The sequence below is a fragment of the Nicotiana attenuata genome, chromosome 11 (assembly GCF_001879085.1).
Source record: "Nicotiana attenuata strain UT chromosome 11, NIATTr2, whole genome shotgun sequence".
Classification (NCBI taxonomy): domain Eukaryota; kingdom Viridiplantae; phylum Streptophyta; class Magnoliopsida; order Solanales; family Solanaceae; genus Nicotiana; species Nicotiana attenuata.
This window is the reverse complement of record NC_031999.1, coordinates 12,210,761-12,220,650: the sequence shown is the minus strand read 5'-3', so window position 1 is coordinate 12,220,650 and position 9,890 is coordinate 12,210,761.

The following is a 9,890-nucleotide window of genomic DNA, read 5'->3' as shown; positions in this document are numbered from 1 at the left end:
CCCCCCCCTTGAACCTGGAATGGTCGTCTTCTTCATGAAGACTGAAGAGGTTAGTTCTTCAGCAGCCATAAACACGACCTCACCCCCCGACTTCACCTTCTTCAGCCACGAAACCTGCTGAAATCTCCGCGAAATAATCCGGAAAACATCGCCCATAACAGAACAGATCAGAGGTGCTGAATCGAGGTGTGCCATTAGTTGAAATTTCCACGGCCCTCGCAAAGTTAAAAATGCGTAGTTGCTTTAGGTGCGTCTATTAATAATTAAATAAAAGCGGTCAAAAGTTAAAATTGCACATAGGTTCAAAATGTTCTAAAATCAGATAATAAGCCAATTATAACAGTTGAGCGACCGTGCTAGAACCACGGAACTCGGGAATGCCTAACACCCTCTCCCGGGTTAACAGAATTCCTTACTCAGATTTCTGGTTCGCGGACTGTTAAACAGAGTCATTCTTTTCCTCGATTCGGGATTTTAATCCGGTGACTTGGGACACCATAAATCTCCCAAGTGGCGACTCTGAATTTTAATAAATATAATCCCGTTTCGATTGTCCTTTAATTGGAAAAACTCCCTTATACCCCTTTACTGGGGTGTAGTGAAAAAGGAGGTGTGACAATGCCCGGAATCGAATTCCGAAGTCCCAAGCCCGAGAAATGAATTTTTAAAGAAATTTTTTTCTGGAATTGTTTAAAGTATTTTGAAATGAAATTTGATTAGAACATGATGGTATCGGGCCCGTATTTTGGTTCCGGCGTCCGGTACAAGTCTTATATATGATTTAAGATGATTCTATGAATTTTGGTGAGAAACGGATGTCATTTGACGTGATTCAGACTTAAATTTCAAAAAATATTTGATGTTTTGAGAAGTTTGATAAAATTCTTTGATTTTGAGTTTTAATTCGTTGTTATTGAGGTTATTTTGGCGATTTGATTACACGAATAAGTCCGTAGGATGTTTTTGAGGTTTTGTGTGCACTTGGTTTGGAGTTCCGAGGGCTCGGGTGAGTTTCGGGTAGGTCCCGAGATGTCTTAGGCTTAAAAATATGGATGTTGCAGGTTCAGAGAAGTGCAAACCTCTGAACCCGCAGTGCTGACCGCAGTAGTTTTTGTGCTGTCCACACTGGTGACTGTGTGGCCGCAGTTGATTTTGTGCGGTCCGCACAGATTTACTGGTCCGACTTTGGAAGCTCATATCTTTTGATGTACAAGGAATTTGGGGATGATTCCAAAACAAAAGTTGTAGATCTTTGAATCTAGTTTTCAGAAACATATTATAATAGGCATTTGGACATATGTAGAGAAAGTTATGTCCAAAATACTAAGACCTGTCACTGCAGAACACAAGTAGTGTTGTGTGGCCGCAGTTGATTTTGTGCGGTCCGCACAGGGCATCTGAGAATAGTATATTTAGACGGGATTTTCAGTTATTTTACATTTTTCAAAACCCCAAAAACATAAGAGGCGATTTTTTCAAATAACCTTTCTTCTCCAAAACGTTGGTAAGTGATTTCTAACTCATTTTCTTCACTCCTTAACATCTTTTAACATGATTTCAACTCAAAATCAATGATTTTCATGGGGGAAATTGGGTGTTTTGGGTAGAACCTAGGTTTTTCAAAAATTGGGGATTTGGACTTCGATTTGAGGTCCAATTTCAAAACAAATTATATATTTGAGTTCGTGGGGGAATCGGTAATCGAGTTTTGGTTCGAACCTCGGGTTTTGACCATGTGGGCCCGGGGGCGATTTTGACTTTTTGGGTAAAACTTCGGAAAATCCATTTCATGCATTCAAATTGATTCATTTAGCGTTTATTGATGTGATTAAGTGACTTGTGACTAGATACGAGCGAATTGGTGGTGGAATCAAGGGGTAAAGCTATAATTGGATCGTGAATTGTGTTCGTGGCATCGAGGTAAGTGTTTGGTCTAACCTTAGCTTGAGGGATTAGGAGTGTGTCCTATTTGCTATTTGTTTTCTTGTTGAGTACGACGTATGGGCATGGTGACGAGTATCTATACGTTGGTGTCGAGCATGACCGTGGGTCTTATATTGTGATTTTTATGATTTTGTTGTATTATTCATGCCTTGGTGAAAATTTCTAATTGCTGTGCAAAGTTGTGAAAAGAATTGTGACCTATGAACGTTGAGGAGCGTTGGCTCCAGTGGTATAACGAATTGTGAAAGTATAAGTGATAATTGAACCTCTAGAGCAGTGGCTCGAGTTGTGAAGTAAAAGTGAGAAAGAGAAGAGATCATTATGTTGCCCCCTTGCCGGGTTATTGTTGAGTTGATGTTCCCTTGCATAGTGTTCTTAATTGATATAATGAAATGGGAGCGTGTGGTACGCCTACCACAAGATATAATGAAATGGGAGCGGGTGGTACGCCTACCATAAGATATAATGAAATGGGAGCGGGCGGTACGCCTACCACAAGATATAATGAAATGGGAGCGGGTGGTACGCCTACCACAAGATATAATAAAATGGGAGCGGGTGGTACGCCTCCCACAAGATATGAGAAATGGGATCGGGTTGCACGCTTGCAACAAGATGTGAACCGAGAGTGAAATCTGCCTTTGTTTTCCTTATCCTTGTTAGAAGTTAAATTTTGGTTTCCTGATAATTCTCTTGAGATTCTGTTTTATCTGTTATTCCCCGAAGCATGTTTTCCCTCCCATCTTTATTTGTTTATTTCTGCTTTAGTTTCCGTTATATATTATATAATTGCACAGGTTTATTTGGTGGTCTGGTCCTAGCCTCATCACTACTTCGTCGAGGTTAGGCTAGGCACTTACCAGCACATGGGGTCGGTTGTGCTGATACTACACTCTGCACTCTTTTGTGCAGACCCCAGTGTTGTAGACTTCGGACCGTAGGTTGAAGGCTATTTTCAGTTCACACGGAGATCCAAGGTAGACCTGCAGGCATCCGCAGGCCCTGGCGTTTCCTCTATCCTTATTTCCTATTTCATTTTCCTTATATTCAGAAATAGTGTATTGATATTTTCTTCAGACTTTATATGTAGTAAAATCTTAGACCATCTGTGATACTGTGACACCAGTTCTGGGTAGTCGAGGTTCAAACAGTTGTATTAGATATTTGTGTTCAAATAGCTTATGGCTTCTTTCTTCCGCTTATGTTAAATTCCGTTGTTTAAATGTTATTATTATTATTAAAATTGCTAGTGAATATAAAATGAGTAAAAAGGGTAAATTGTGAGATTAATTGCCTTGCCTAGCTCGTACTAGTAGGCGTCATCACGACTCCCGAGGGTGGGAATCCGGGTCGTGACAATATGTCCCTTCACACCCTGAGAGTAATCTCTCCGATATTCGGGCCCCTTGAGAGTAATCACTACGATATTCGGGCAGGGATGTGTATCCATTCCTTCACACCCTAAAAGTAATCTCCCCGATATTCGGACAGGGATGAGTACCTATCCGTTCACACCCTAAGACACGCTTCTTCATGCATGGATCATCCCTCTGAGCAAGAATATACTCTTAGCTCGACCTACAAAATAAAGAAAGAAAAAAGGAGAACAAAAGAAAGCGTAGAGCAAAAGAAAAAAAAAATACCTTTGCACTGGTTGTGAAAATGCGGATCGGAGTGTCTTGCAAACGCCTCAGGTTAATGCTTAATAAACTTGAGAGTATGAGGTTTATATTGATGTTTGAGGGCGTCATTTGAAAGGCTATTTACAATGTAGGTTCAATTAAAAGGCATCACAGATTTCGACTCCAAATTGAGATCGAATTACAATCCTAGTTGAAGTCTAAACTAATTAAGAATAGGTGCTGGAAATTAAATTTGACCCCTGTAATGAACTAGAACTGAAAGAAGAGAATTAAGGCTAAATTTCTGAAGTTTTATTGATTTGTACTATTACAATCTACTCTCGCCAATTACTACAAGATTCACAATGATTAGTAACAAAGCTTGAGCTGATCATCAATGGTGGAGTCCTGTATGAAGAAGAAGAAGTGAATTGAGAAGAGGATCAGAAAGAGAAGCAGAAAGAAGAAGAAGAATCGAAGAGAAGGAAGTGAGAAATACCAGATTTCTTAACTGCCAGTGCTCTCCTTCAGTTGCCTATTTAACAGCCCAGCTGTAATTAACCGCCCAGCTGTAATTAACAGCCCACTGTAACGGCCCAAACTACCCAACTCATCTGGGCCTTTTATTTAATAACACTGCTTTTAATCTGAGCCATCTAAACTAATATGAGTAATTCCATCTCCTGCTGCCACGTCATCCCTTTACTAATACACTTCAATTCCCAATTTAGCAATAGGGTTTCCTATTTCATCTGAGTTCCGACATAACAATACCCTCTCGTTCAAAACGACCTTGTCCTCAAGGTCGGAGTTGACTGATAAAGTCGGGAAATTGGCTCTTAATGTACCCCCAATCCTCCCACGTAGCTTCTTATGGGCTCAAATTAGAGCATTGTACCAAAACCTTCACAGCAGCTGCATTATTGATCTTCACCATGCGTCTCCTTAAAATAGCCACAGGCTGCACCATCATATGACCATCATCGTTGCAAATGGGAGGCTGATGCTGAGAATTGATGTGAGGACCAACCCTCTTCTTCAGCTGTGAAACGTGAAAGACATGGTGGATTTGGGATCCCGCTGGAAGTTCTAGCCGGTATGCCACTGCTTCTATCTTTTCAAGAATCTTGTAAGGGCCATAATATTTAGCACTCAGCTTTAGATTCTTTCTAACTGCTACTGATGCTTGCTTGTATGGTTGTAGTTTTAGGTAGACCATATCACCTTCATTCAATACTCTTTCAGTTCTGTTCTTATCTGCAAAAAATTTCATACGGGCTTGGGCCACTTGTAAATTCTCCTTAAGCTGTTGTAGAATGTGTTGCCTCTGAACCATGCATGCACCCACTTGAGTGTTTGTAGAATAAGGTAGGGATCCCAATAGCACCTGAGAAGGGGGAAAACCATATAGGGCTTCAAAGGGTGTAGCCTTGAGGGCTGTGTGATGGTTGGTGTTGTACCACCATTCAGCCATAGGAAGCCATCTCAACCAGTGCTTAGGATTAGCAAACACCATAGACCTCAAATAAGTTTCTAGGCACCTATTTAACCTTTCAGTTTGTCCATCTGTCTGGGGATGGTAGGAAGTGGACATAGTGAGTTTGGTTCCCATAGACTTGAACAACTGTTGCCAAAATTGGCTAGTGAATACAGGGTCCCTGTCTGTGACAATGGTTTTGGGCAGGCCATGTAGTCTGTGCACCTCTTTAAGAAACAAATCCGCAATGTCTTTAGCTGTATAGGGATGTTTGAGGGCTATGAAATGGCCATATTTAGTCAACCTGTCAACTACTACTAGAATAGCATTCCTGTGAGTAGAGGAAGGGAGGCCTTCTATAAAATCCATGGCAATGTCATGCCATGGTGTATCAGGGATAGGTAAAGGCTGCAGTAGGCCAGGGTAGTGCACATTCTCAGTTTTTATCTTCTGACAAACATCACACTCAGACACCCATTTCCATATATCACCTTTCATATTTGGCCAATAGAAGACCATATTAACCCTTTTTGTAAGTGCCTTGCTGCCCAGAGTGTCCACCTAGAGGTGACTGATGCAATTCCCTGAAAATCTTAGCCCTCAGTTCAGCTCCTTTGCCCGTAAAAATCTTCTGATTATATCTGATAATACCCTGATGTAGAGTATATCCTGGTTTGGAAGTTGGGTCAGTTATCAATTCAGTGAGCAGTTGCAAGGCTGCAGGATCATGCTCATAGCTGTGAGTTATTTCCTGCATCCATGTGGGTTCAGCTACTGATAATGCATTTAATGTTGGCTCCTCTTCCTCCTGCCTTCTTGACAAGGCATCAGCCACTCTATTCTCTGATCCTTTCTTGTACTGTACTTCATAGTCTAGCCCCAACAATTTGGTTAGCCCTTTCTGTTGTAGTGCAGTGGTGACCCTTTGTTCCAGCAGGTATTTCAAGTTGTGATGGTCTGTCCTAATTATAAAATGGCCCCCTTGAAGGTAGTGTCTCCATTTATCCACTGCTGATAGGACAACCATGAATTCTTTTTCATAAGTAGATAACCCCAGATGTCTAGGAGCCAAAGCTTTGCTGAAGTAGGCCAGGGGTCTCCCATTCTGCATGAGTACTGCTCCAATGCCTTTAGAGCAGGCATCAGTTTCTACTATGAATTCCTTATTAAAATCAGCTAATGCTAAGACTGGGGCTGTTGTCATAGCTTTTTTTAGTGCTTGAAAGGCCTTTTCAGCATCTGTAGTCCATTGAAAGGCATTCTTTTTCAGTAGGTCATTTAATGGCCTACTAATAATCCCATAGGATTGGACAAACCTTCTATAATACCCAGTCAGCCCCAAGAACCCTCTCAAGGCTTTTACTGATTTAGGGACTGGCCAATTTGCCATAGCTTCAATTTTGGAAGGGTCTGTGGACACCCCTTACCCTGTGATAATGTGGCCCAGGTATTCCACTTTAGGTTGACCAAAGGAACACTTAGAGAGTTTGGCAAAAAGTTGTTCTTTTCTTAGTATTTCCAACACTTTTCTGAGATGTCCCACATGGTCCTCTACTGATGCACTATACACTAGTATATCATCAAAAAATACCAACACAAACTTCCTCAAATAGGCATTGAATACATGGTTCATTAAGGATTGAAAAGTAGCAGGTGCATTGGTCAGTCCAAAGGGCATGACCTTGAACTCATAGTGTCCTAAATGAGTTCTAAAGGCTGTTTTGTAAATGTCAGCCTTGCCCATTCTGATTTGGTGATATCCTGCTCTAAGATCAATCTTAGAGTATATGCTAGATCCATTTAGCTCATCCATCAAATCATCCACTAAAGGTATAGGGAATTTATCTTTAATGGTCATATTGTTTAGGTCTCTATAATCAATACAAAATCTCCAACTGCCATCCTTCTTTTTAACCAACAGTACATGGGAAGAAAATGGGGAATGACTAGGTTGTATGATTCCATTATTGAGTATGTCATTTACTTGTTTTTCAATCTCATTCTTCTGAAAAAAATTATACCTGTAAGGTCTTATACTTACTGGACTTGCTTCTGCTTTCAAGGGAATGTAATGGTCATGGTTCCTTTGAGGAGACAGGGTTGTGCGCTCAGCAAACACATCTGGAAATTGCATCAACAACTTATCAATGTCTGCAGGCACTTCCTCTCCACTTTTCATTTCTGCAGCTGTTACAGTAAAAAGGTGAGCCCAAATTGCTTGCCCTTTCTTCAAAAATTGTTTGACTCCTTTGCTTGACATTCCTTGTAACTCTCCTTGACTGTATATACCTTTCAATTCCACTCTCTTCCCCTTGTGAGTCACTTGTACTTTGTATGCAATGAAGTCTAGTAACACAGGGTTATGAGCCTTCATCCAATCACCCCCAAGTATCATGTCATTTCCCCCCAGTCTGATAAGTCTAACTGAGTCATCAAACTCTACCCCCTTGAATCCTCCATTTGAACCTATGGCAGATGTGTAGGCTCATTAGGTGATTACCATTAGCTACTGTCACTCTCATAGGAGCAGTCTCATTGATCACACACCCCATCTTTTTAGCAGTTTCTAAGTTTAAGAAACTATGAGTGCTTCCAGAATCCAAGAGGATGATCATCTGATTCTTCTTGGATTCTCCCCTTTAGCTTAATAGTGTTTGGTACCTTAGTTCCTGATAAGGCATTTAAACTGATTGCCTCATCCATTATTTCTTCCTCTGGGATCATCTCTACCATAGCTTCTTCTCCCATATGTTCTTCTTGCTGGACCATCACCTCTTGTTCTTCAGAAGCAGTCATTGCATTAATCTGCTTCTGTTTGCATTGATGGCCTGGGAAGTACCTGTCTCCACATTTGTAACACAATCTTCTATACTCCATTCCTCTGTTAGTACTGTAATTCTGTGTACTTGCTCCTCTGTTAACCATGCCTAGATTCTGTGTGCTGGATTGATTAGAGGTTGTGGTAGTGGTCCCTTTTCCCCAAGTGGTCTTTCCTTTTCTATTCCAAGAGTCGATTACCTTCTCTTGGTGCCTAGCCTTTTCAACAGCTTGACTGAGTGTGTATGGATTCAGCATCTTGACTGTGTGTCTGATGTCCTCTTTCAGTCCTTCCACAAAGAATTCTAGGAAGAACCCTTCAGGAATGGTGGGGTTCCTAATGAGAACCCAAGCTTTCAAATCCTCAAACCTCTCCAAGTAGTCATTGACTGACCCTTTTTGTTCAATATTTTTGAATTCTCCAATAACATTGAATTTACTATTATCTGCATCTTGAAATCTTTTACAAAGTTCTTCATAGAATTCTTGCCAAGTGATATTTCCTTTGCTCAATTGATAGGAAAAATACCAGGATTCAGCTCTTCCATTGAGATGGAGAACAGCCTCCTCCAACTTATGCTCTGCAACTGTGATGTGATTGAAGTGGAAATACCTCTCACACCTCCTCAACCAAGAACAAGGATCCGATCCTGTTGCTCCATCAAAATAGGGAAACTCACTCTAGAACTGGANCAAAATAGGGAAACTCCACTCTAGAACTGGAGTTGGAATGATGGTTGTGATAGGGTCTTTCCATTGTCATGGAATGTGCGTATTGGTCCATTCGAGTTCTGTTTCCTTGTCCATCAAGATGTTGAGCATCTGCTGGGACACTACCCAATAGGCCTGCTTGATTTGGAAGCAACTTCTCCATCAATAACCCCATCTGCTCTGCCAATCCATCCATCTTGGCATCCATGGAATTTGCCTTCTTCCCAGCTTCCGCTATGTGGTTCTGCAGCTGGTTCTCCAATTTCTTTATGTTTTCCTCCATAGTTTTGGACGTAGTTTCTATAACTGTCATAATTGTTGGGCCAGGAATGGGCTCTGATACGAAATGTAATGAACTAGAATTGAAAGAAGAGAATTAAGGCTAAATTTCTGAAGTTTTATTGATTTGTACTATTACAATCTACTCTTGCCCAATTACTACAAGATTCATAATGATTAGTAACAAAGCTTGAGCTGATCATCAATGGTGGAGTCCTGTATGAAGAGGAAGAAGAAGTGAAGTGAGAAGAGGATTAGAAAGAGAAGCAGAAAGAAGAAGAAAAAGAATCGAAGAGAAGGAAGTGAGAAATACCAGATTTCTTAACTGCCAGTGCTCTCCTTCAGTTGCCTATTTAACAGCCCAGCTGTAATTAACAGCCCACTGTAACAGCCCAAACTACCCAACTCATCTGGGCCTTTTATTTAATAACACTGCTTTTAATCTGAGTCGTCTAAACTAATATGAATAATTCCATCTCCTGCTGCCACGTCATCCCTTTACTAATACACTTCAATTCCCAATTTAGCAATAGGGTTTCCCATTTCATCTGAGTACCGACATAACAACCCCGTGGAATTTGATAGTAAAATAGATTCCTAGTAATAAAGAAGCAAATGTTGGCTAGTGACGTTATAGCTAATCAGAATGCCACGTGAAAACAAAGGCTATGTATAAATTCAAAGATAATCATAGAAATTGATAAATAAGTATGATTTGACTGGAAATCCTTGGGAAAAGTTAAATTCAAGTGCCTAGAGTTCAAGCCTACGTGGTTTCGCTACCTTCTTTATATCAGTTGATACTTCAAGCCTAGTCTTCAAATTATGTACCCGACAAATTATGAAGTAGGGGCATTTATAGGCATGTAAAATTTATTGAATTTAGATTCAATAAAATAATTTGGACTATATTTTAAATTCAAGATATATTAGTCCAAATAAATATTAAGGACTAATGTAATTGAATTAATTATATAAGTTCAATATATATTAAATAAATAAGTCTTAATTCATTGGGCTAGCCCATTTAATTGGGCTAA